At 41.1% G+C, this 26628-nt stretch overlaps 1 protein-coding gene and 1 pseudogene across 4 annotated transcripts in view; one reads left to right on the top strand and one right to left on the bottom strand.

Moving 5' to 3' along the window:
• Positions 1-715: 715 nt before the first annotated feature.
• On the bottom strand, positions 716-9112 carry LOC131227318 ((-)-germacrene D synthase-like; annotated as a pseudogene).
• Positions 9113-24611: 15499 nt separating this feature from the next.
• LOC131238825 (probable UDP-3-O-acylglucosamine N-acyltransferase 2, mitochondrial) overlaps positions 24612-26628 on the top strand; it is a 28292-nt gene continuing 26275 nt past the window's right edge. The window contains exon 1 of one of the 4 annotated variants that reach the window (XR_009168051.1): positions 24612-24774. The gene's annotated coding sequence lies outside the window, so the exon portion shown is untranslated. Of the gene's footprint in view, positions 24775-24875; positions 25057-26628 lie in introns of those variants that run through there. The other 3 variants (XM_058236431.1, XM_058236422.1, XM_058236428.1) reach the window with 3 other exon arrangements.

The raw sequence follows: 26628 nt of genomic DNA, 5'->3' as shown, positions 1-26628 counted from the left end.
TTAAGGTGGTGTCTACGGTGAAAAATTAGCCGCTCTAATCACCTACACCGCCCACAGCCAGCTATGCTCCTCATCCCAACTGCAATCCGTCAACTTCTCATCTTCATTGTGTGTAGCCAACACAAAGCATTTAAATAAAAGAATTATGTAAAAAAATACATTTGTTATGTTGGGTCATATTAATTAGGAATTCAGCCTAAAAATTAGGCAGATTAGGAACTCAAATGGGTCATAATTAATAAAGGAAAATATGAGTCGCCCACGGTTCCTCGTAATCCACACCTTTCCCTTCACCTGTCACCTTTTCTCTCTCCCCTACAAATCTCTCCCACTTTTTCTTTCTATCCACTCCCTGTTCCATAGGCATCACACGTGCTATACCCTATAGTACATAATAACACACCATCAACCCAAACACAATCTAGAGATTGACACATTTAGATAACGATAGAGAGATTATTTTAATTAATCACACTCAATAACATAAAATCACATGCTCTCGCACGTACATGATAAAATAACATAGTTGCAAATGTAAGATATCGAATAGGGTCCGTTTCTCAAATAGCGATGGGATCGCTGTGATTGTTTCACCACTAGAATCAGTGTATCCATCTCCATGCATATATAAGATTTCGATCACCCGTCTTAGGTTGACAACTCGCGAGAGGAGAGGCTTTGGGATGGGGTCGGCCTAAGGCATTCATGGTTCATCGCACTTAATAACATAAAATCACATGCTCTCACTCATACATAACAAATAATATCGTTGCAGATGTAAGATATCCAATAGAGTCCGTCTCTCAAACGGGGATGGGATCGAGGATCACTGCAGTGACCTTGGCTTTTGTTTCACCACTAGAATTAGTATATCCATCTCCATGCATGTATAAGACTTCCATCACCCGTGTTAGATTGACAACTCGTGAGAGGAGAGGCTTCGGGATGGAGGTCGGCCTAAGGCAATCCTGGTTGATGTCTTTCCACGCCATTGCAAACATTTCACGGAATTTGTCAATTGCTTCTGCTCCGATGCACCATTCTCATTCATGTAGCATTCCACAGCCGAAGCGACATGCCCTCTCTTTGGCTCGAACTTCAAATATCCAAGACAGACAAATGTCAATGCTTACTGAAATTCACAACTTAAATAATATCATAGATAGTGGAATGGTGAGAGTCGGGAAGACTCGCCGAATCGCCCTCGGTGGAGTGTGACGGTGGAAAGTATTAAATTAGTAAATATCAAGTCAAGTTGGGCAAGGTCTTTGAGTCAAGTCATATGCTTGCAGCTCATATTCATGGGTCCAGAGCGCAACCAGTGTCCACCCCCACAGCACAATGAATGCACGTGAGTTTTGGTAACTAAAGTCTTTCGTGTAATGCCCATGCAGTACGTGTTTACGTGTGTCGATGTACGTTTGCTTGAGCTTACGCTTGCTAACGGTTGACAGACTGGATTTATATTTAGAAAGTGGACTCGCTGCATAGTTGCAAACTTGGCACATGTGTGTGAGATCAAGACCGTTCATCAGGAAGGGCATGCTGTGAACATGTGACACCCAAAAAATCAGTCCTATCCACTAATTGGCTGGGCCGAAAGCGTATGACAAGATGAATGATAACTGTCATCATCATCACATCAGAGCATTTTCCGCAGCTAACTTGGGGTGGCATGAGAAAATGGAGGGTCAGAAAAAATTGACCGGGCTCCGTATTCAAGGTACATGTATTGCCCCTCCTGTTTGGGACAGGCACTATTGCTCTTCTAGGTGAATGGCTTGGATCTCACACGTGTACCAGCCATTCCCATTTGGGTTTTGCCGTGGGTGCATGTGTGTGTCCTACCTTGCCCGGCTGTATGTCATCAACAATTCGGCAAATGAAAGCGGATGCCTTGATGAGTTTTGGTTCATTCATGACCCACTCAAAGGCTTCCTTTGTGGCTATTTCTCCCATACCAACAAAAGAAACCAAGGTGAGTGCAGGATAGCCAGTGGTCAGTAATGCAATGCGCAAATACTCCTCTAATGTGGGCATGTATCCACCGTTGAACCACTGGACCTCGACAAGGTAGCCTCTTGCCAAGTCTTTCACCTGGGATAAACAAATCAAACCATTTAAGACCACTTCAGAGACGCTAACCTTTCTAACTATAGGAATTGCATCTAGCATGTGGGCACTTATTAGGACCCTTCATCTTAGGGATATGGTAAATAAGCCTCAAGGTTGGCCCTAAAAAGATTTCAACGTAGTTTGTTCTATCCCCACTACTGAAAGTAGTATGGTTCACTTGGATTCCGATGTACCTCAACTTTGAGCTCATGCTCTAAAATTATATGAAATGGTCACGTTAGGTATCATATGTTCCATGAGCGATACCGGTAGGTATGTATAGCAAAATTTTCAAAAAACAAAACCCCACGAAATGGTTTTTCTCTATCTTGTTCCTTTGGAAGATACCTCTGAAATGCATGTACTTATAATATAATATGTGAATCTGGATCGAGGTTCTTATGGTGAATGACTGGTATCACTGGGCACTCAAGGCGGATATGTATAGGGTGATACCAACCGCTCATCTATAATTGTCAAGAATCACCAAACCAAATATATATATGAAGGGTCAAGATATTATATAAGTGTACTGCATGGATTGATATTGAATGACGTCATGAGTAACTTAGATAAAAATGATAAGATTGGATCTTTTCTCTTGCACGCAGTTTTGGAGTTGAAATATCGAACCTTTGATTGGCATCAGTGAATGGTTCCAGCTCCTCTAATGTACCATAGGCATCATAAGTGTCATCAATTATCGAGAATAACCCTATGATTTTGGTCATTATAATTCTAGCTCGAGAGTATTGTGGTTCGAAGTACACTGAGAGTATCCAAAAGTAGCCCTCCACCACCCGATCTCTCACATACGGCAGCTTTCTGGCGACGTCGATGTCCTTCCACCACCTACCAAAGAGATCAACATAACCCAAGTTATTAAGTACTGCTAGATTCATTTTTAACGGTGACGATGATGTAAAAAAGGCTCCCATCTCATCAACAGTTGATTAGAGGCTATCTGTTTTTTTTTTTTTTTTTTCCATTAAAATGGACCAATGAAGGAGTTGCATTGGACCCCAACGGGATCAGCATAATCAACTTTGTCCAAATTCAAGGGCTTGATTCATCAGCATGTGGATAGCATCATAATGAATTTGTACGGGGGGGACCCATAGCCAGGTGATCTGGGTTGTTGATCCAATGGACCCCACACGAACGCCCCAGAATCAACTGTTTTGTCTTTTATCTGGAATGGAATGGTTATAGTCAATCAGGAGACTACTTAAATAGCATCCCCCATCCCTACTGAACCCATCATATTCAATGGTTTAGATCACCGATCATGGACCCCATTTGCAGGGACCTACCTGCATCGGGACATATTCACATTCTGATGCATCGTGACCCTTTAACTCTGCATCTTACTAATCTTTACCACATGATTATTATAAAACTTCTTTCTAATTCCCATCCAATTAGGAAAAAGAAAAAACCCCTAATCAAAGTGACTGGTGTACGTTTTTGCGGCATGGCATGATAGATGAATGGTCCAGATCTCAAACATGTGTGCCACATATATGGAAATTCAGTGCCTGATATATGAGACATCATGCATTTTTTATCAATTACTAGCTACTAATTCTGCAAGTGAGGATAATTAATTTATATTAACTGGATGTTTAATGAAACTTGCCTCGAGATATCCTTAGTCTCTCTCTGATGCAACGATTGTACCACATTGAAATCCAACTTGGCAAGCTCGAGCAACACATCGCTCCGTTCCACATCATCACTGTAAACTGAAATATAGTACCTTGCTTCCATCCTCTGCATGCGCTTGCGCAGATGCAGCTCGAGTGCGTGGCCTACTTGTGTGGCAAGAGGATGGTCAAGGTGGGCCATGCGGGACTTAAGGTGTCCAGTAGCGAAAACAATGGCTTCATCCAAGATGTCTTCTCCATGTGTGCTAAAATAACCAGCTTCATATAAGTTTAACATGCCCCTCACGTCGCTGATTAAACTGTCCTTGAAGTGACCCTGATCATCTTTGAACTTTGTTAATACATCTGTTAAGGTGTCCAATATTGCATTTATCAATGATTTATATAACAATGATGGAATGGTGCAAACAGAGATGGATTAGTGATCATTCAAGGTGAGACTGAAGAGGTGAATCTAGGCATGCATGAACATTCACATTTTCATAAATCTAACCGGTCTACTCATTAAGGTTGGAGATAAATTGAGTTATTTTCTTTCTTTCTTTTTGTTTTTGTGGTAAAGGAATCGTTTTCTCTTCAACACTAATGGTAAGACCTGTCAAATTTATAGCGATATGTTCAAATTAGACCACACCTGAGTGGACTGGATGTTGCACACGTATCTGTGATTCACGCCCATCAAAACCATTCAGTTCGTGTGCAGGCCGAACAGTACAACTTCTTTGATTGACCAAACACACGTCTAACAATGGTACTTACCAGAGGACACATTATACCCTTCTTGTCTTAGCAATCGAAATCGTAGAGCAACGGCATGCAGATCATCAAAATCAACAGTAGTATAAACGCCATATATCCGGTGTAACGCCTCGTCCATCTCCTTTTCAAAGTGAAACGCCACTCCAAGGCGTTGGAGATCATCGATCAGTTGCAGTTCTTGAGCTGACCCCTATGCATCCTTCATCATCCTCTTCACTTCTTCCTTTAGCTCTTCAACCCTTCTAGCCCATGCATCCACCTTCTGCATGCATCCCATCCACAAACCCAATAAAATCAACAGTAAGATTTTCTTTTTTCATCGCTACATGCATGTGGACAGTGCACATGAACATGCGGTGGAATGTATGTTATCAATTGAGCATTAATGGGGGCCTCGAGGCCACTCACAATATATGCAATGTGTGTTACATGAGATCACTCCATTCATTGGGTGGGCCTATCATGTTCTATGGCCCAAAACCCAGCTAGTCAGACTATTAGGTGGGTCGCAAACATACGGTCAAAACCATCCAATTCTACTGTACATTTCTAGCCCACCTGGACTAACTGGGCATGATCACATGCAAATGTGAGACAATGAACGGCGAGGATCTCACAAATAGATGGACGCGTCTATCTTACCCCGTTCGTTTTCTTGTTTTCGCTCACCATACGTACCATAGGGCCTGTTTATGCGGTGGGATTAGAAGGGATTAGGTGGGAAGGGATTCAAAAAACATAATTATTATCCATGGCAGGGATTGTCCCCTGTTGCCATAGGATAAGATTAATGTCATGCTTTGTTGATAACAAGGTGGTACATTGAACGGATATACCCACCATCATTTGAAATTACTGAGAATAACACACATGTGTTATATCCAAACCGTTCATTTGTTTTGTAAGCTCATTTTATGGCATGGGCTTAAAAATAAAGTAGATCCAAAACTTATGAGGCCCCAAAGAAGTTTTCAATTGTAAGTATTCAATCCCTATTGCTTTCTATGGTGGAGTCCACTTGAGCTTTAGGGCCCGTTTGGCCGGTCGGATTGGAAGGGCTTGGATGGTATTGGAAGGGATTGAAAGTCAAATCCCAGGATTGGCCTGGCGTGCCAAACAGAGTCGGTGATCTGATCCCAATCCCATGGATCTTAAGACAATCCACTGACAACACCATCATTACCTTTAAATCCCATCCAATCCAACCTAATCCTTTCAAATTTGCCTGGGACGTGTTTGGTTTGAGGGATTGGAAGGGATGAGAAGGTTTAATCCCAGGATTGGCCGGGCGCCAAACAGATTGGATATAGCAATCCAGGGATATTGCAATCCCATGGATCTCCCCAAAGAAGTTTTCAATTGTAAGTATTCAATCCCTATTGCTTTCTATGGTGGAGTCCACTTGAGCTTTAGATTTACTTGATCTTTTTGGCCCATCCTCTAAAATAATCTCGATAAATGGGTGGACGGTGTGGATATAGCCCACACATCATGATGAGAACTACACAACTTGCTAACACTAAGTAAAATTGGCACAGGACCCAATGCAATTCCTTTTAATAAAATTCCAGGCTTTTCCATTCTTCACGGAACGGAGTTGGGACAGGACCACATGAATCCCATCCCACCTGATCCCTTCTAAACCCACCGCGTGGAGTACGGATTCAAAAAACATAATTATTACCCATGGTAGAGATTTTCCATGTTACCTGGGATAAGATTAATGCCATGTTGGCAATATGGTGGTACGTTGAATGGATATACCTACCATCATTTGAAATTGAGAATAACACGTGTTATTTCTAAACCGTTCATTTGTTTTGTAACCTCATTTTATGGATCCAAAACTTACGTGGCCCTAAAGAAGTTTTCAACGGTAAGTATTCAATCCCCGTTGCTTTCTATGGTGGGGTCCATTTGAGCTTTAGATTAACTGATTTTTTGGCCCATGCTCTAAAATAATCTCAAAAAATGAGCGGATGGTGTGGATATAGCCCATGCATCATGGTGAGACCTACACAACTTGCTAACATTGAATGAAATTAACACAGAACCCAATGCAATTCCATCTAATCTAATTCCAAGCTTTACCATTCTTGCCGAACATGAAGCGGAATTGGCACACGACCAGGTGAATTCCATCCCACCTAATCCCTTCTAATCCCACTGCCTTGGATGGACGAATTGGATGGGATTGGATAGTATTATGGTGGATGGCAGTAATTTTAAGGTAAGATGGTTGCGTCAGTGGATTGGTGGTAATCCCATGGGATTGGTATATCCCATGGCCCAATATGCGGCATGTTTGGTCGGGTGGATTGAAGTTGAGATTGCTTGGGATGGCAACATGTGGGCTTGTTTGGTCGGGCATAGGATTGCATGGATTGAATACAAAGGCCGCCAAGGGTGGGTAGAGTCGGTTATAACTGTCTCTGAACAGGAAACGGATTGGCTACTCCCCCTACCACCAGCTCCGTGGCTGGTGGTCGGTGGTTTCTGGGCGATACCTCCCAGATCCTTGATATCAGAGTAGGATAATATAATCAAGCCTCTTGAGTTTAGATCCATGTAGGCCGAAGTTGTTGTTTTCTTGACGGATTTTCTTCTTTTGAAGAAGCAGAGACCAATTCTGATCTGAATTGCAACGAAGGCGACAAGCATGCCAGAGACTGCTAGAATAAGACAAGGTGCATAAAACCCACGGGATCGTCTGAGTAGAGGCAACTGCGGGTAAGGTGGGGAAGATGCAGGAAAATTGGTGGGCAATGCAGCAACTGGATCTAAACAAACCTTTATGTAAGAGATTGATGCTAGGGAGGGATCTTCGTAGCCAGTAATAAAGGGAGTTTTTTTTGTAAAACATTGACCGGTGCCATTGTTGGCTACTGTCACAGAAGTGCAAAGTGGGTCTTGCAGGCATGAGTTCCTACATTGTTTTGAACTGATTTGGGTGATTAAGTCATTTGGCGGATAGATTCCATATAAGAACGTGTGCTCGCAAGAAACCATGGTGTAACCAGAAGTGCACTTTGGTTTGAATGGTGCCAGGTGATGAGATTTTTGTCCCGTGCTCGACCGGTCGTGAGCCTCGCTCGACCGGTCGTGGGCTGGTGCTCAACCAGTTGTAGGTTCGAGTCGTGAAACGACTCAAAGTCCAGCGAGTTCGGACTAATTTTCTCTGGGGTGCTCGACCGATCGTGGGTGGTTCAGGACAGGTCGTGGGTGGCACTCGACCGGTCGTGGACTCGGCATGACCAGTCATAGTTACATAGATTCGTTCCACGATTTTGCGCAGATTTCGTTTCGCAAGTCCTTTCGCAACTGGGATGCGGAAGGGAGTTTCTTAAAACTAAAAAAAGGGGTCTTTGGGGTTTTTTCTAGTGTATGGGATGTATATGAAAAACACAAGAGGGCTATCAAAGGTGTGAGAGAAAGAGAAAGAGAGAGAGGAAGCTTGTGGAAGGGAGATTATGCTCGTGGAGGTTATCTACTGTGCAATTTATATCTCAGCGCTCCTACATCCTCGTAATCGGTTAGATCCCTCCATTTTTTTTTATTCTCTTACTGTTTATCCGTTCCCGCGTGAGTGAAGAAGGCTGTAACATTCTACTTCATAGTATATTGTTGATCTGGATGAGGTCTCATGGTTTTTACCTCTTTGAGGGTTTTCCACGTAAAAATCTCTTGTGTGGTGTGTGGTTGATGCTTTGATTTATTTCATTGCTTTATTATTCCATAATTCTGGTTTGTTCTGAAGGGCTAGATCCTAAGGTTTTGTGCAAGGCCCCCAACACCAGGCAATTAGGACTCAAATCAGTCAAAGACCCAAATGAACATTTGCAAAGCGTGGTTCCTGTAGGGGTGAAGACACACACACACCACAGTGACCACAAGTAGTGAAAACATTGCACTGGTTCTTCACAGCTTGTCATACCGACCTTCATGAAGTAATCCATGAATACATTCGGAGATTACCATCGACATCTAGCCTGAGAAACTGAAAATAATCATTGTGATCTTCTCTGAATCTTGACCAGACTGGTCTGAATCTTTGGTCGAGACGTTGAAGCACTCCATCTTTTGTGAATGTGGCTCTGATGATATGGAGAGAAGAAGTTTCACTCTCCCAATAACTGACATCGATTTCCTAACTTAGTCTTAGGAAATATATTTCAATTCCGCGGGATTTCACAATCTAGCAAAAAGTCTCCCGAATCCAAAGATACGTCTCATCCGTCTTCAATCCCTCACCGCCCAAACAAACCTGCATACAAATGGGATGAGATTCGAGAACCCTATCTCACCTACTCCACCTTACTCCAGCGTAAGACGCCCGTCCAAACACGCCCTTAGTGTCTTTTGTATAGTTGAGGAAGTAATTACTCCAGACACTAGGGTGAAACTCAGCACACCGGCAGACCACTTCTGCTTTGCTATCTTCGAGCATGGAAAGGGTGGAACAATGAGGAGATGGAAATTGGAGAGCCATATGAGTGCAAGGGGGTGGTTATGGATGCAATGTCTTTGGATGGAAGGTCTGTTTGAAAGAGGGAAGACATGCTTGGCCATTTATAGGATTTTGATCATGTTGTTTTGGGTCATGGAACGAAGAAATATTTTATATTCAAATGTGATTGGTTAGTATTGGGCATCCATTTGTACTGATCATGTGTATGTGGAGGGCCTGTTCCAAATCCATGGAACTTATCTGAACTCCTCAGAGAGATTCCTCGAATCCACGAGGAAAAGAACAGGAAATTAGAAAATAATTTTTATAAAATTTGAAATTGATTGATGAATGAAATAAACGATTTCACAACCCTTTAAATAGGGATACCAAGTAATGGGAGAGAAATCAGAATCAAACTACAATTAAAATTCATAGAATTCACAACTTACTATTTATAGACGGTCCTGTTGTCTACTAGTGCGCAAGGTTTTCGGCCAAAAATAGTAAGTGTCCTATTTTGCTTCACCAAGTTGTTCTCCTAATTATTTTAAGCTCTTTTCACATTAGGCGCAACTCCTAAAGCTCAACTGATGAAGAGTTATAATCAAATTAAAACTCACTATTTGTAGAAAAAATGGAATTAAAATAGGAAAATGACCGTTGATCTGGTGGTATTTCGTAAATCTGGCTTGCGTAACCTTGTAAGTAGCCAAAGTAGCTCGTTCTACCCCAAAATCATATATTTTACGTCTAATAACTCATTCTAGGTGACGAGATACGCTTGATTTATGGTCCGACGGTCCAAATCACTTCTGCATCGCTCGAGCCTTTTCTGATCCATCTTGGCCATGAAACTGTCCACGACCCTCTCTACATCACTCATCATAATGATGTTTTGTAGAAGTCCGGTCCACTCGTCTTTAAGCCATGTGTAATATGATATTTTGTAGGGATTTCTTGTTAAGATGGCAGTTTCGCTAGAGAAAACAAACACTTCATAGAACATTTATTAGAGAAATCCAACATAAGATGACTTAACAAGAATTGCTTAAATTAATTAGGTAGCTTCATGTAAAAGCTTTATAAAAAAGATATCGATGGGGATGTAAACACCATAATAATTTGGTAGTAATATAATTATAGAAGTCCTAAAAACTGCGAAGTTGGACAACAAACGAATCCCGTGTCCCGCGTGTGAGTCTAGTCGACATCCATATTAGGTGGGCCCCAAGTGCGCCAAAAAAAAAAACATACAGCCTATAAGATTGACATGTCATTCACACTCAATGAAATCGATCCACGTCTTAAATGTCTGGTAGATAGTCTTTCTTTTCCTTTCTCAATGTGAATCATGCGAGACTTGATTTTGAATGCACATCTGAAGTCCAAATTCATGGTTCTTTATGGTGTTTCTACAATGGTCCACCCATAGCAAGGCTCACAAGATGGATGGTCTAGATTCACCGAGTTTCTAAACCATGTGTGCGATTATATTTTCTAGGCATTTTTGTTTTAAGAGCAGGTTGCAAAACCTAAGCCACTTAATAGAACAATTGTTAGAAAAAATCGGACAGAAGGTGCTTGACAAGAATTACTTACGGTATGGGATGTAAGTACCATAATTAGTAAAATGAGCAAAATTTCGACAACAGACATTTTGTCATGTCTCACGTGTGCAAGTTCGGCTGATATCCATCAGGTGGGCCCCACCACCAACATCTAGCGTGTTCCATGTTGGTACTGTACCTATGTGTGGATGGGCAAGGCTCCACATGTTAAGAAATAATGAGTGGTGAAAATGTATAGGCCTATTAATTATACTTGAAAAAGAAATGTTCTTCTGGTGCTCTGTGGGCCCACTGTGATGTATGTGTTTCATTCACTTGGTCCATCTACTTTTTCAAATCATTTTATTATATGAGCCCAGAAATAAAGTAGATCCAAATCTCAAATGGACAATATTAGAGGAAACATTGCTAATTAACGCCCACCATTAAAACTCCCCGGGGGCTATAAAAGTTTTAGATCAAGCTAATATTCGGTTTTTCCTTCATAGAGGTCTGCATGACCTAATTAATAGGTTGGATGTCAATTAAACATTGTAGTGAGCCCTTGGGGTTTTTAATGATGGATATACAATCACTACTGTTTTCCTGTTCTGTGATCCACCAAAGATTTTGATCTGCCTCAGTTTTGGGATCAAGCCTTAAAATGATCTGAAAAAATGGATGGACAGGATAAAACACATACATCATGGTAGGGTCCACAAAGCATCCACCACTACTAGCCAGCATCACTAGCCAAACGACATCCTCACACAAAAGCTAAGTGTTGCATACATACATTCCAATCCAAATTGGTCAAACATTGGGGCCATTTTAGATGAGTCATGAGCCAAAAAATCATTATAAAGGATTATTGTAAATGTGTGATTAGTGGCCAATAAATAGATGGTAAAACATGTAAATAGTCAGTGGTCTAGATTCAACCATTAGTAGTAGGGCTGAAAGTCGGGCAGGTTGGGTCGAGTTGGTGCTCAACCCTAGCCCAACCCAAGGTTCCTGTACCTCAACCCTAACCCAACCCAACCCAACCTCGAGTTGGAAATTCTCAACCCAAGCCCAACCCAAGCAGGCTCAGTCAGGTTAGTCGAGTTGGTCGGGTGGATATATGCTAGTATTTTCATTATTACATTCATCTATTATATTTCAATACACACTTATTTTTTGTATATATGATTTTATTAATTATATATGTAGTTATTTATTGTAAAGAATTTCATTTTTTTTCTAAACAAACAAGCTAAAATATAAGACAACTACCCCTTTAAAAGACGTGTTGTGTGGCACGCAATCTATATGTACCAATGAAACTTGACGGCACTAGAATTTCTCGTGCCTTCAACACTGATGATCCACACTCAATTATAATTTATGAGTAAATTACATATTGATCGGGTTCGGGTTGGGTTGGGCAACCCGAGACCTCAACCCAAGCCCGACCCAAGTTTTATCGGGTTGGTGTTTGTATAGCCCAAGCTTGAGATCGGACTCGATACATCCTGCCCGAGCCCCACCTAATGTCGGGTCGGTCATGGGTCGGTCGGGTTGAACCCACCCAACTTTCAGCCCTAATTAGTAGTAGAATAGGATCCCTCAACAAATCCAATCTTTAAGCAAAATCAATGGCTTAGATAAATTAACCATGGCCTCCACATGTAAAAATCATATTATTAATAGGCCTCTTTTATTTAATTTTTAATGTTGGGTATAATTTAATTTCTCAAGCAATGAAACTATGAGACCCATGCGATTGATGATTGAAAGTTTACCTTAAGTATAATTGATATGATTGTCCATTTTCTTAGCTTTTCATCGGAAACCTAAGAATTATGATTGTCTTTAAAAAAAAAAAAAAAAAAAGTTAGTTCCATAGATATACTAACAAGGAAATTAAACTTGTTTTGGTGGGACTTGATTTTTCTCCCCTTTATATTAGTATTTGACAAATAGTTAGTTCCATGGATATATGAATCAATGGTGCATATTAACATTAAAACATAAAGAATGCTTATTATGGTAATTCAAAAGATATATCAATAAAATTAGGAATGACAAATGATGATCTAAACTAAAAAATGCAATACCAAAATTAACAACTTTAAAGATTAAGCTATCAAAACAAATGAGGTTATAATCTTTAAATTTACCAATTAAGCTTTGAATGAGGCTAAAATCCTTAGATTTTTTAATTGAACTCACAAAGAGGCTGAAATCCTGATTTTACAATTAGCCGTTATAAACCTCCTAAGGTCACATGTCCCTCTTCACAACCCACTTGGGTGTGAATTTCCTATAACTTGAACTATATATGTTCAAGATGGGGAATGATTTTTCTATATTTATCTCCCTTAGGTGATTTCCTAGTTGGAGATCTATGTTCGCTAGGGAACATGTCTATGTAAGTCATACTTAAATAATTATTGCTCTTGATTAGCATTGACTCATTCAAATGTGTGGATGATGGAAATAGAAAAGAATGTACATCTCTCTCTTTGTCTCTCACTAGTCATGCCCAAGGGGGACATGCATAAGCTCTCTCTCTCTCTCTCTCTCTCTCTCTCTCTCTCTCTCTCTCTCATGACTCTCCACTTTGAGATATGATCTTTAAAAGTATACGTTTAAGGTTTTGGGTATACTTTTAAGGTTTCTAGAGTGCACCTGTTATGGTATTCCGTCACCCTATAGATTCCCACACAACCCTATATATGAATGGAAACCTACACATGATCCAATCCTTCCATTATATGGCTATCAATCAAAGACCTACTTCTCATGTTGATCAAATGGTGGTCTATGAAATTTAGGCCATCAGATAATTATCAAGTGTAATTAAAATAGTTTTAATGGTTAAAATAAAACTTCAATGGTTGAAACTTTCATAAAGCTTTTTAAAACATTTTTAAGTGTGGGCCTGATGGAAACCACTTGATGAGTTCATAATCTAGTAGATCTTTTTATAAACACATTTCTAAGAAACCAATAGATCTCTTATGATGTGCACATATAATAACAAGCCAAAGTCATACAACCATGATCTTAACCCATACATGTCCTTAGGTAAAAAAAATTAATCAACTTCTCATGCATCATCAAATTTGATCATGTTCCATACAAATAGACTCCTGGATTATTAGCTTGATTTTGATTCACTAATGCAACTGCTCTTTGGATCCAATAAGATCTTGTTACATGACACACCCATACTCCTATTTAGGGCAGGGAGAAGGCATACTAATACTAAGTCGCCCTTTGGTGGTGAAAACTGTCAATCTTGACCTAAGTTAGTTTCCTCACATAGGATGACGATAATTTTCATTATTTGATGATCACAGGTTTGTCCTAAAACATGTAATTATCGTGTGCAACAAGGTATCGAGATCCATAGGCTACGAGTCTCCCTTGGTCAATGATTGTTATGTCCAATATTGAGTTTTCAAGGAAAACTATAGGAATCACTCTTCCACTTAACCATGTCATTTATGTTTAAGGTCACACCACATATTAAGAAAGCCACAACAATTTTTCCACCAAAGACATTTAGTTATCATGATCTACAATTGAGATTATCCGTGGAAAATCCACATGATTAGTGGATTAGGCTCACATTAATTTTCTAGGGCACACCATTAATAGAGCGGTCATTTTCATAGTAATCGTTGGTTAACTAATATCATGTGATAAAAGAAATTCTTGAGAATTATGAGAACTCAAAGGCAGGGCTCACATGATGTAGTCTAAATCAATTATCATACTTTTCATCATGTAAGGGATCTGGGCCATCAATTTTTCAGGCCATTGATGATGAGTTAAAATAATACAATCAAAGTGATTTCAATTATCATAGGCAATGAAAGTTACAACCCTTGTGATAGAAAGTCCACATCGATGATTAAACCTTTTATACTACAAATAATTTTGAACCGTCTAGTTTCATGGCCATTGACTAGATGGTGATTCCTGATAATCATGAGCAGTTAAATTGGGCTAGCATGATGGCTGATTTGTATAGATGATTAAGCTATTCAGATATGATTAATATACATCCATTTCCTTAGTCATTGATCGGATAGACAAAATTTGTTTGATCAAAGTGATGCTTAAAAGTCATGGGCAATCAAAGGTGGGTCTAAATGATGACTATCTAAATATATGGATGATAAAAAGTTATAGAAAATTTTATCCAAATCATCAGTGGCCATTAATCAAATGGTTAGAATCATCTAATCAAGATGATCATTGAGAATAGCAGGCTATCACAATTGAGGCCACAAGCATAATACATATTGATGGATGAGTAAACCTTTTAGAGTACATACAATATGGACAATCCATTTTTCTACAACTAATAAGATGATTAGAATCTTCCAATCAACGAGATTTTAAGGGAATTGTGGGGAATTAAAGGTGGGGCCCACGTGATTGACAATTGTGAACCAATGATCAAACCTTTTCTAGTGTAATCAATCTAGCTTATCCATTTTTATTTGGCATTGATTAGATGGCTTGAATTATCCAATCAAATCTCTAGAATCACTAACAATAAAAGGCAAACACACATGGTTAATTATCCAAATCAATAATTAAACATTCATGATATACAACCTAGACTACTCATTCTTTAGCCACTAAGTAAAAGGTTATAATCATATGATCATACTTATTCTAAAACTATAGCCAATAAAAGGTAGTCCCTCATGATGGCCTGTCCATATTAATGTTTAGACCGTTTGCAGTATAAATATTGATCTAGACCACCCATTGTCTTGGGCATATGTTTGTGAATGCCGCTCCCATGCTAGTGTGGGCTTAAAAAAGTGTATTGGGTTGATTTAGAGTCAACATCAGCCGAATGAGGCCTCGAATCTATGGTCGTTTAGACCCATAATATCGCATTGAGTTGGAGAATTAACGACTCCCCAATTAAAGATGACTCCTAAATAAGATTTGCGATCGGGGATTCTAGGTAAGGACATTAATAACGATGAAGGAAGGAGTGAGGCACCCTCAATTGCTTGTGCTTGTGTGTGTTATCTGCTTTACAGGATTTATGCTTCTTTTAAAAAAATAAAAATAAAAAATTTCAAGGTTCTAAGAAGCTTTTATAGTAATGAATTAAATCGGCTACTGTTAGGGTTAGAAACTAACCAAAGAGCCACTACTTTCATAAAGCACCACAAAGGAGACCATATTGTCACAACTTGTGGTATGTTTAGAAGAAGTAGTAGCAATGAAAAAAGAATAAAAATGCAAGATAAGATATATGAAAGAAGCAACAATACACACACATATTGTCACGCCCCAAACATGGTAAATGGACTCACAGAATTTTCGAGCTATGAATTCGACAGTGATAGCTTTCGTAGTACCCCATTCTGTTGGGATTTTGGCCTGCGGAATCATACAGATCTAGATCTAGGATAGCAATTTAATGGCACCAAGCACATACAAGAGAACACATAGAATTAACGTAGAAAACCCTTGTGGGAAAAAACCACGACACAAAGCGATAGAATTCCACTATGAAAGCATCAATTACAAAGAGAGAGGACTTACCCGATTCGAACAACCTCGAATCTCACCCTTACTACACCCTTTGATAACCCTAGAACCCCTTAAAATACCTTTAGAAAGTCTTAGAATACATTAGAATAGCCCTAGGGACCCCTATTTATAGTTTAGGAAACTCCACTTACACACTTCTTTTGGAAAAGTCCGGAAACCGCCTCAAATTTACGCAGTCCGCACAAAATTCGCGCAGAATCTGCGTAACCTCGACTGGTCAAAGGCGGGCCTCGACCAGTTGAGTAACCCGCTCGACCGGTCGAGCCCAACCCTCGACTGGTCGAGCATCACGGACACCAAAAAACTGAGTTCGCTGGACTTTGAGTCGAGCCGTCCTCGACTAGTCGAGCAGCTCCCTCGACCGGTCGAGCAGTCCCCTTGACCGGTCGAACAGCCTTAATGATTTAAGGTATTAACTCTGACAACAATCTCCATCATGCCTTCAATCTTCAACTGTGTAGCTTATTGACCTCTTCTCTTATCTCTGCATCACATCATAGCTTTTTGTGTACACTCCATCTTCCTTTTACGCCATCGCTAAGCCAAGAGAAGTTACAAAGAACTTCAACTTCTCTACAGAAAAGATCTAGGTGAGCATGTCTGCTAGATCAAAATCCACGTGCTCAACCACCTTTACTCATGTCTTCTCCAAAAGGAAAGACGTAGTCTTCTTACCATCTCACCGCTACCCAATATTGCTTGCCGGGGTACTTGTTCACAACACTAATAGCCTGTGAAATAACCGGTCTAATCCAGACCATGACATACACTGCCAACCGCATTCAAATAAGACTCATGAGATCTCTTGCTTTTCCTCATTTATTTTGGGACATGTCCTGAGGAAAAATTGAGGAGAGACGCGTAGGGAACGCTCTCCGACTTTACCTGGCCCATCACATCCTTGATCAATTCCTACACACAAGGTATTCCTCTTATGATTACCAAAGCCTACTCCTCCTTCAGTCTTAATGCGGAGAACCATCTTTGCAACCCCCGATCCTTCATCCTGAATATCCCACTTAACCGAGTCCTCAGTACATTGATTTCAGACATGTCATAATTGGCGATCTACATGTTATCAATTCCTGACTCACCATGAAGGAATCAAACCACTGCCTAGGCGACAGGTCGAACCACGACCTCCTGAAAAGTCTTTTCTCAACCCCTTTAACTTCAAACCACTTTGATTGCTTCATGTAAATCTGCTCTTCACTTTCCCTTACAGAAGTGCAGACTCCACATCCATCCTTCCAGCTCAAGATCACATTGGTCAACTAGCGCTAATTACGGATCTAATAGACACCTGATATATCGTCGGTGCAAATATCTCTGAGAAGCCAATCCCTTCTCTCTGAGCATAACCCTTCGCGACCAACCTCGCTTTGCATCTATGTTGTATCCTTCTAAAGATCCACCTGCATTCAACCGCTCTCCGGCCCATTGGAAGCTCCACCTGCTCTCATATGTCGGTTTAGTACAACGAATCCATCATATCGCCCATATTCACCTTTCACTTCTCAGCACCAGGCTCACCTAGAGCCATCTGAATAGAAAATGAATCCCCTGTGATAATGAAGTCGTCCATGTACCTCGCTGATATCCTGCGATCATGCCGTGTGATTTTTCTCACAGGTGGCTGCTTCACCTGCTCTGTATCCCTGTCCGCACGTCTCAGCCTTTCTGCCCTACCCGCTCATGCGGCCATGCCCAACATACCACACACGTGCAGAGGTGGAATCTGCTACATCTACTGTAGCTCCACCTTTTGAAGTGCTCCTGATCAACCTGTACAAATGGCTGAGTTGTTGCGCTTTCATGATTACTCGTGCTCCCTTAGATACCTTAAAAGCACCATCAATACATGTGTACTTGCAGCCCATTGCCTCAAGTACACCAAGAGAAATTAGATTCTTCTTCAAATCAGAAACATGCCTCACATCAGTCAAGGTACGCTCCACCCCTTCAACCATCTTGATACGCACCGTACCAATAGCCACAACATTACAGGCAAAGCCATTGCCCATAAACACACGTCTACCATCGCACTCCTTGTAGCTGGTGAACTAACTCCGATGAGGAGTCATGTGAAAAGATGCCCCTGTGTCTAGCATCCACTCGTCCTTACGATCATCGTATGACCACCCGATAGTAGACACAGACAAAACATTACCATCACATCTACTCGATCCATCTGACGTAGCAGCATTGGCCTCCCTATATAAAGCCTTAGAATCTTCTCTTTTCGATTTAAGATTTTCACAATCCTTCTTCACATGTCCTTCCTTCCCACATTTCCAGCACTTTATCTTTCCTTTGCCCTTGCCCTTGGATTTGGACCTAGAACCTGAAAAACCTGTACCTTATTTAGAATTCCTACCCCTTGTAAGCAGTGCCTCAAAAGATATCCTCATGTCGACGTTAAGCTTTCTCATACCCTTCCCTTGAAGGGCCGAGATAACGGTGTCGACACTCAGAGTTTTATTCGTTGAGCACATTGTGTCTTTGAATGACTCATAAGATGCCGAAAGAGAATTCAATAACATACGTGCTTGTTCTTCATCTTTCATCACTTCCTCCATATCTAGCAATTTACAAACCAATTTATTAAAGTTGATGATCTGAGCCTCCAGATCTCCACCCTCTGCCATCTTGAAGTTATACCACTGCCGCTTCAAGTGCAGCCAATTTTCAGAGGATTTTTTCGCATAGACATCCTCTAACTTCGCTCATAATTTAGCCGCAATTTTCTCCCTGATGACATTGTAGAGAACCTCATCCGTGAGACATAAACGGATCGATGATAAAGCCTTCTTATCAAGAGTATTTCATTCATCATCAGTCATAGTAGACTTTCGCTCCTCAAGAGCATCATCTTCGCCTTGGTTGATTAAGGAACTCATCATCTTGATTTTCCATAACTCAAAATTATTTTTCCCTAAGTACTTCTCAATCATATACCTAGTACTTCTCATTATTATTAATCCCTTAGATTCAGATTTGTGCCCCAACGCTTGCTCTGATACCACTTGTTGGGATTTTGGCTTGTGAAATCACACAGATCTAGATTTAGGATAGTAATCTAATGGCACCAAGCACATACAAGAGAACACACAGATTTAATGTGGAAAACCCTTGTGGGAAAAAAATCACGGTACAAAGCAACAAAATTCCACTATGAAAGCATCAATTACAAAGAGAGAAGACTTACCTGATTCAAACAACCTCAAATCTCACCCTTGCTACACCCTTTGATAACCCTAGAACTCTTTAGAATACCTTTAAGAAGCCTTAGAATACATTAGAATAGCCCTAGAGACCCCTATTTATAGTTTAGGAAACTCCACTTATGCACCTCCTTTCGAAAAGTCCGGAAACCGCCTCAAATTTACGCAATCCTCACAAAATCCGCGCAGAATCTGTGTAACCTCGACTGGTTGAAGGCGGGCCTTGACCGGTTGAGCAACCTGCTCGACCGGTCGAGCATTACGGACACCAAGAAACTGAGCTCGCTGGACTTTGAGTCGAGCCATCCTCGACTAGTCGAGCAACTCCCTCGACCGGTCGAGCAGCCTTGAAGATTTAAGGCATCAACTCTGACAACACATTCTCGGCTCATAAATCTCATACGCCAGATTCTAATCCTGGGATCCCACGATGAAGATTTTCAGGGTGATTTTTTTAACATGAGCATAACCACAATTATACCAAAATAAAAAACATTATCACATTTTCACTATAATATATGTTCGAGTACAGTGCTGAAAGGAAAATACATGATATAATAAAAGTTCAAAAGATTAGACATATATGCTCCTTCCTCAGTGCTGTTGCGATTTAGCATAACCTGCACATAAAAAATGTGCGTAAGCCTACTATACGAAGCTTAGAGAGTGTGTGCGTGTATACGCAATGCATGTGCCGAGCATACAAATATCAGAGTAAGCGAAAATGATAAAGGGTTAAACTAGCAAGTCTATAAATGCTATTAGTCATACCCAAGCTATGTGATGGAAGGACTTATTTGGCCAAATGTCATATGCTAAAGATGGAATGTAACATGTCAATCCTCCACTAGTCCACATATCGAAATAGTTCATAATTGAAATCATCACCGGGATCCAGTACACTTCCGATACTAACTGTCACCAATCGCGTGCAAGAACAAATGAGTGCAAAAGACCTCATTATCCGTCTCATCAATGGTATATGAAAACCGGACAAGGATTGCGTCCTACCCCGGCCTGGACGGTAATCCGTCCGGGCAGGGCTCTGTGGGGCCCAACATGATGTAAGTGTTTTATTCACTCCGTTCATCGCTTTTCTCATATCATTTTAAGGTATGATCCTAAAAATGAATTAGGTCCACAACTCCAGTGGACCACACCAAAGGAAGCTGTAGTGATAATGACACCTACCGTTGAAACCTTGTTAAGGGCCACCTTTACCATCCAACCTATTCATAAGGTCATGTAGACGTGAATGAAGTGATATATATATATATATATATATATATATATATATATATATATATATATATATATATATATATATATATATATATATATATATATATATATATCCGAAACTTCTCTAGCTCCCAAGAAGTTTTTAATGGTGGATGTTCAATCCCCACTTTGTGGTCCACTCAATCCCTTTACCTGCCTCATTTTTTACATACATCTTAAAATTATATGATGAAATCAATGAATGGCGTGGATAAAACACTTACATCACGTTGGGCCCCACAAAGCCCTGCCCGGACGGATTACCATCCGGGCGAGGGTAGGATGTAATCCGCGTCCCATGGAAACCACCCGGTCCATTGATCGTGAACCTTTTTTCACGAGTTGGTTAGACTCAACCTAGCACGTAGCCCTTTGCACTCGGACAGGTAAAGTCAAACCCCCTTCCAATCGATCCCGATACAGTGGGAGACATAGTCTACTGGTATTTAGCTATCATGCGCTCATGAATTCACTCGGTTTAGACATTGGAGCATCCTAATGGTACCACAGGGTTTAAGGACTTTCACCTAAGGATGCCGATGACGCCTTGTAACCTCAATAGATTTCAGTGTCTGTACTCATATATGCTAGCCACATCTCAACTGCGGGACTACATCCCTGGTGTCATTAGGGAGTAAATGCTACATGCTATACATAATGCGTCATGCATAAATCACATTATTCAAGTCATGCATCAAGTCATATAATAATCATGTATATACTGCAGGTTTAAACTTTTAATAGACAATCTAATTCATGATATGAGTATCAACCACGGCCCATGGCCGGGTGTATGCTATAATACATTCACATCCATAATCAGCCATACATATGATGTGTATGAGCATATGAGTGACCATGGCATGCATTACACTAAGCATATTACCAATGTCAGTCATTTCCAGGCTAGTCATACTAGCATATTACCAATCATGGCACATACTTATTCTCATTCATATATATTTATACAATGCATACACACAACATATGATATTTGACCTTAAATGGCTCAATATATATAAAGAGGATGAAAGGACCCAAATGGTGGGCCCTACTAGAAGTGTAAATGTCCATGTGGCATGGCCCACGTGAGACTTGCATCGGCCCCACACTTAGGCCTGTGCACATAAAATGGGACAGTAAAATAGATGTACGGTACAAACAAAACATATACATCAGGTTGGTGTTCTCAACAGCCCACGTTATGGACATTTGGATGACAAATATACATTATAGTGGGAGCCTGGAAATTCTAACATCAGACATTCAGTCCCTACCGTTTCCTATAACGGTGTTCACCTGAGATTTGGATTTGCCTGAGCCCAGTAGGTGGGTCCCACAGATATAGTGTGGGACCCACTCTACAAATGAGTTGAAAAACAGATGGATGGAGTGGAAATACAACACACATCGTGATGGAGACCAGGAAGGTTTCAACGGTGGGTGGTCATTGTCCCCGCTGCTTTCTGTGTTGGGCCCACGGTAGGCAGTTCAATCACCACCGTTACTGTGGTGTGGTTCACACGAGTTTTGAATCTGCCACATATGGCCCAGGAAGCTTAGTATCAAGCCAATAAATTTTTTCTCACCTACGTTTATGTCCTAAATAGCAGGTTGGTGGAAAAATAACCATAATAGTGGACCTAGCTCGAGAAGTTTTCAACGGTAGGAGTTTAATCCTTAGTATTTCTTGGGTGTGGTCCACTTGAATCCGGGCCCCACGCCTTAAATGATCTCGGCAGATGGATGGGCATCGTGAATATATAACAAACATCAAGGTGGGACCGTTCAATGGGCCCCACGGCGATGGAATAACCTTTGGACAGTAAACTGTCCAGCAGGGTTAGCCATATGAGTTTTGGTTCTGCCGCATCTTTGGTCAGCCCACAAGGACCCGTGGCCCACTCCGGTGATCAACTGAACAGACGGCCTTGGGAGGTCTTTCTAGCACATGGCAGTAATCAAAAGTGGGCCCTACAGCCTCCAAAAAGGTGGCGAGTCAAAATGGTTGTGGGCCTTGCCCCTATGAATAATATTTCTCCTATAATTTAGATATGCGGCCTGATTTTTGGTAGGCCCAATAGGGCCCGCACCCCTTTCTAGTGGCCACCTCAGGTGGGCCACCTGGGTGTGACATGTGTAACATGGACCCCACCTACCTAGGTTGGGCGGCGAACAAACATTATGGTGGGCCCACAGCAGTTTCAACAACGGACGTCCATCCCCATTGTTTTCGTCGCGCAGTCCATCTGAGCTTTGTAGGGGCTGCCAAGAGGGTGGATGGGTGTCACACGTATATCGAGTGGTCCCGATCGATTGTTGGTCCGCCCCTCAAAACAAGCTAGAAAACAGATGGACTGGGTGGTATAAACACATTCATCATGGTAGGCTAGGGAGGCTCCCACAACAGACATCATTACCACTGCTAGTTCTAGGGTAGGTCCACCTGAGATTTGGATCTGTCTCATTTTAGGGCAATGATATTTCAAATTGGATGGACGATTGAATAGAATGCATACATCATGGTGGGTCCCACGAGGTGGGCCACAGCTCTCAGCTGTAGCATGGACATCGTCACTGGACGCCGTGACAACCAGCGTCCTTATGCACACAGTCTTCTCCCCTTTATTGCTATTATTATTAGACATATATTCTTTTGATTTCCCAGTCCAGTGGTGTCCACGAGAGAGATCTGCTCCGTCCATCTGGTTCGCAAGCTCATGATGGGCTTCATGAGCTTCCATCCAGATTTGTGTGAACTTATTACATATAAAATGATAAATAAATCTGGAACTTATTACATATAAAATGATAAATAAATATCACGGTGGGCCACACATTAATGTAGAGCAGGTCGCAGACACTTTTATGTCCAAGATGGATCAGAGAAGGCCCGATCGAAGGCAGAAGTCATCATGACGGTCGGAACCTTAAAATAGGCATATCTCTCTAACCAAAATGAGTAACTCGAGGTATCATATATAATTTTGGGGTAGGATGAGCTACTTTAGCCAGCCAACCTGGCCGCGCCGGGTTATCCACAACGAATTTGCCAGATTCCATCCTATCAACCGTCAAATTTCATGTTTAATTTCATTTTTATTATAAATAGTAAGTTTTAGTTTGATTACTACTCTTCTTCCGTTGGGCACCCATACACATAAGCTTGGTCCCACCTTGAGTTTTCGAGTACTGTGATTTTTAGGTAATTCTTTCGGCCTAACAAGGTACATGAATGAATGGATTAGATGGCATATAAACCTCATAGTGAGTCTTACACACAACTGAAGGCGAGCATGTGCTTAGATGGCATATAAACCCAGAGTGGGTTCTACACACAACTAGTGGTGAGTATTCCATCTTAATTATTTCTTATTGTGTGGCTATTAGAATACTGGATGATCATGATTTTTGGATTCAATGGTTAAAATGAAGCAGTTTATCTGATTTGCGGTGTGGATCTCATGGAAACACCAGAGGGCCTCTTGGTTTACAAACACAATATACCCGTGACAAATCCACTCCCCCTATCTGTTTCTCGAGAGAATAACAGGGCATGATTCTAAAAACCAGGCAGATCCAAAACTCACGAAACAGCGGGGATTGAACGCCCACCATTGGAAACTTCGCGGGGCTACGGAACTTTTGTACCAGGGTGATATTTCTGTATACAATTTATCTGAGTGTTAGTAAGGCTATGAACGGTTTGGATAGGATATAAATATCATCGTTGGCTCCGGGAAGGTTTCAACGGTTGATGTTTTCATTCTCACTGTTTCGTGTGGTGGGGAGCACATAAGTTTTGGATGTACATGATTTTTAGAATCTCGTCCTATTTTGATCTTTCGAAACTGATGGACGGAGTGGATTTGTGACTGAATCTCTGTGGGCCCCAGACAGCTTCCGACCACAAGAACTTCCCGTACCTCCGCGTCTGGCAGGTACCCGGTGCGAGTTACCACTTAAGTGCGGCTCCATATAAAATACCCGTGCTAACATACGCAGCCCTGCCGTCTCTCTCCCATCTCCCCATCTCGTGCTTGCTTGCCTGTTATAGTCGGTAACGGTGTGTTTGCTTACTTAAAACGCACCCTGCGCACTCTAGTAGGGTTTGAAGCTCTCCTGCACGGAGAGTCGGAGAAGCTGCTCCAGAGGTATCTTCGTTTCTCCTCCGTTTTTTTTTTAATAGCTGAGGAAAAGAAAGAGTGGTGGTCCGCAGGCCACTGGATTCACTGGTCCTCCATCCTGATTCCACTGGTGGAAGTGGTGGCTTCCATCTAGGGCTGTCAATGGGCCGGACTCAGTCCTGCAAAAAACAAAATTTTGTATAGGCCCGGCCCGAAACAGTTCAAAATCCGGGCCAAGGACAACCCCCAGCCCAGCCCGTTGACAGCAGTCCGATCAGTGTATTGGCGTGGATTCTGAAACTGAAGCAGGTGCGTGTGTACATTCTTTCTACATTCCTACTGGCAGCCGAGGGAGCAATTAATTTGATGGTCCAGCATTTGAAGGAAAAAAAAAAAAAGGAACTTTGATTCTTTGCAGAGTGTGATGCTCCATACTCATGCACACATTAAACTTACACGTGGCATCTTTGTACTTCATATTAAACCGTCCAAATTGTTTCCCATCATGGATGGATCAGAGCCCAAAAATCTCACTGAATTTGTGATTCTAATTGGATGATTGCTGGGCACCTAATGGATGGTTAATATCGATACTAGTAAGTGGTCCAAATTCAAGGGCCAGGATCGTTTAATTTACCTGATTTTGGCCATCTACACTGGGTCTCGATATCAGCAGCTTTTTAATCTGAGACATATGGAGCTTCATCCTCTGCCTCAGTATCAAGTTATTCCGACTTACACTATTAGGGGTTGTTTGGATGCTAAGTTTTTAAAGTGACCTACATACTGCCTGTTTGGATTCAAGCTATAAGTTACTTATAGGTAAGTAGTGTAAGTTACTTACATGTAAGTAGTTTTGTGTTTGGCCAACCTGTGAGTCAATAAGATGTAAGATGTTGTGTATTCCTGTCAAACAGAGCTTAAGAGTTTGGAATCATTCCAAAATCTTATAATCACATAAGAAACATGGGCACTAAATATGCCATTGGATTGATCCCATCTAAATGAATCTTTGAGTCGATTCTTAGGCTAAACCAATCATCGGGTGGGCCACAAAAGTGGGGCTACATATTCGATGCGTGTGTAATGTGGAGTAGCAACTTATATTATCAACAGGGAAATTAAAAATACTAATAATAAATCCAAACATAAGTCTTAATTACTACTATAGGGTCGCGCAGTCTGACCCATTGCCACCCCTATATGAAGGGCCCCACTATCACAAATGTCTTTCACCACCATTTCGTCCAGTAATGAAAACAATTCGTACTTAATACATTACTATTAGAAGCAATCTTTAATTTCTTATTTCAAAACCAACCCATTACTAAACACATGGAAGCTAAAGAAGAGATTTCCATCAGTAGCTTGTTTCCAGATCCAAGTAATGATGAAAAATGCAACTGTACCTTCAGTTCTGTTTGTGCTTAAATATTTCCAAACCTGACCCAACTTACTTGAAATTAATCAACCACAAGCTGGCCCCAATCGAACCATTTAAATGTAACTGGGTCAGGCTCAACTGCCTGGACCCAACATCACATGGCGACACTCACATCTAAGAATGTGATATAGGGCTAAAGTCCATGGTCCAGTTCAATTAGTGAAGTCTACAAACATGTATAGCTCATGTGCAGCCTTTCAAAAATAAAAAATAAAAATTGTATAGCTCATCTACATGTTTCTATTTCTTCAATCTATATTTTATTTCAGGCTTTAGGCCTTGTCAGGACGCAGATTGCGTCCTACCCCCACCCATCTCCAGCTGGGAATGGGCAGCAGCTTTGAGTGGCCACCATGATGTATGGGTCTTATACACACCGTCCATCTATGTTTTTTTATTTTTTGGTATAATTTTAGGGTATAGACCCAAAAACGAGG

Source organism: Magnolia sinica, chromosome 1 (assembly GCF_029962835.1).
Source record: "Magnolia sinica isolate HGM2019 chromosome 1, MsV1, whole genome shotgun sequence".
Classification (NCBI taxonomy): Eukaryota; Viridiplantae; Streptophyta; class Magnoliopsida; order Magnoliales; family Magnoliaceae; genus Magnolia; species Magnolia sinica.
This window is presented reverse-complemented; position numbering and strand designations above follow the sequence as displayed.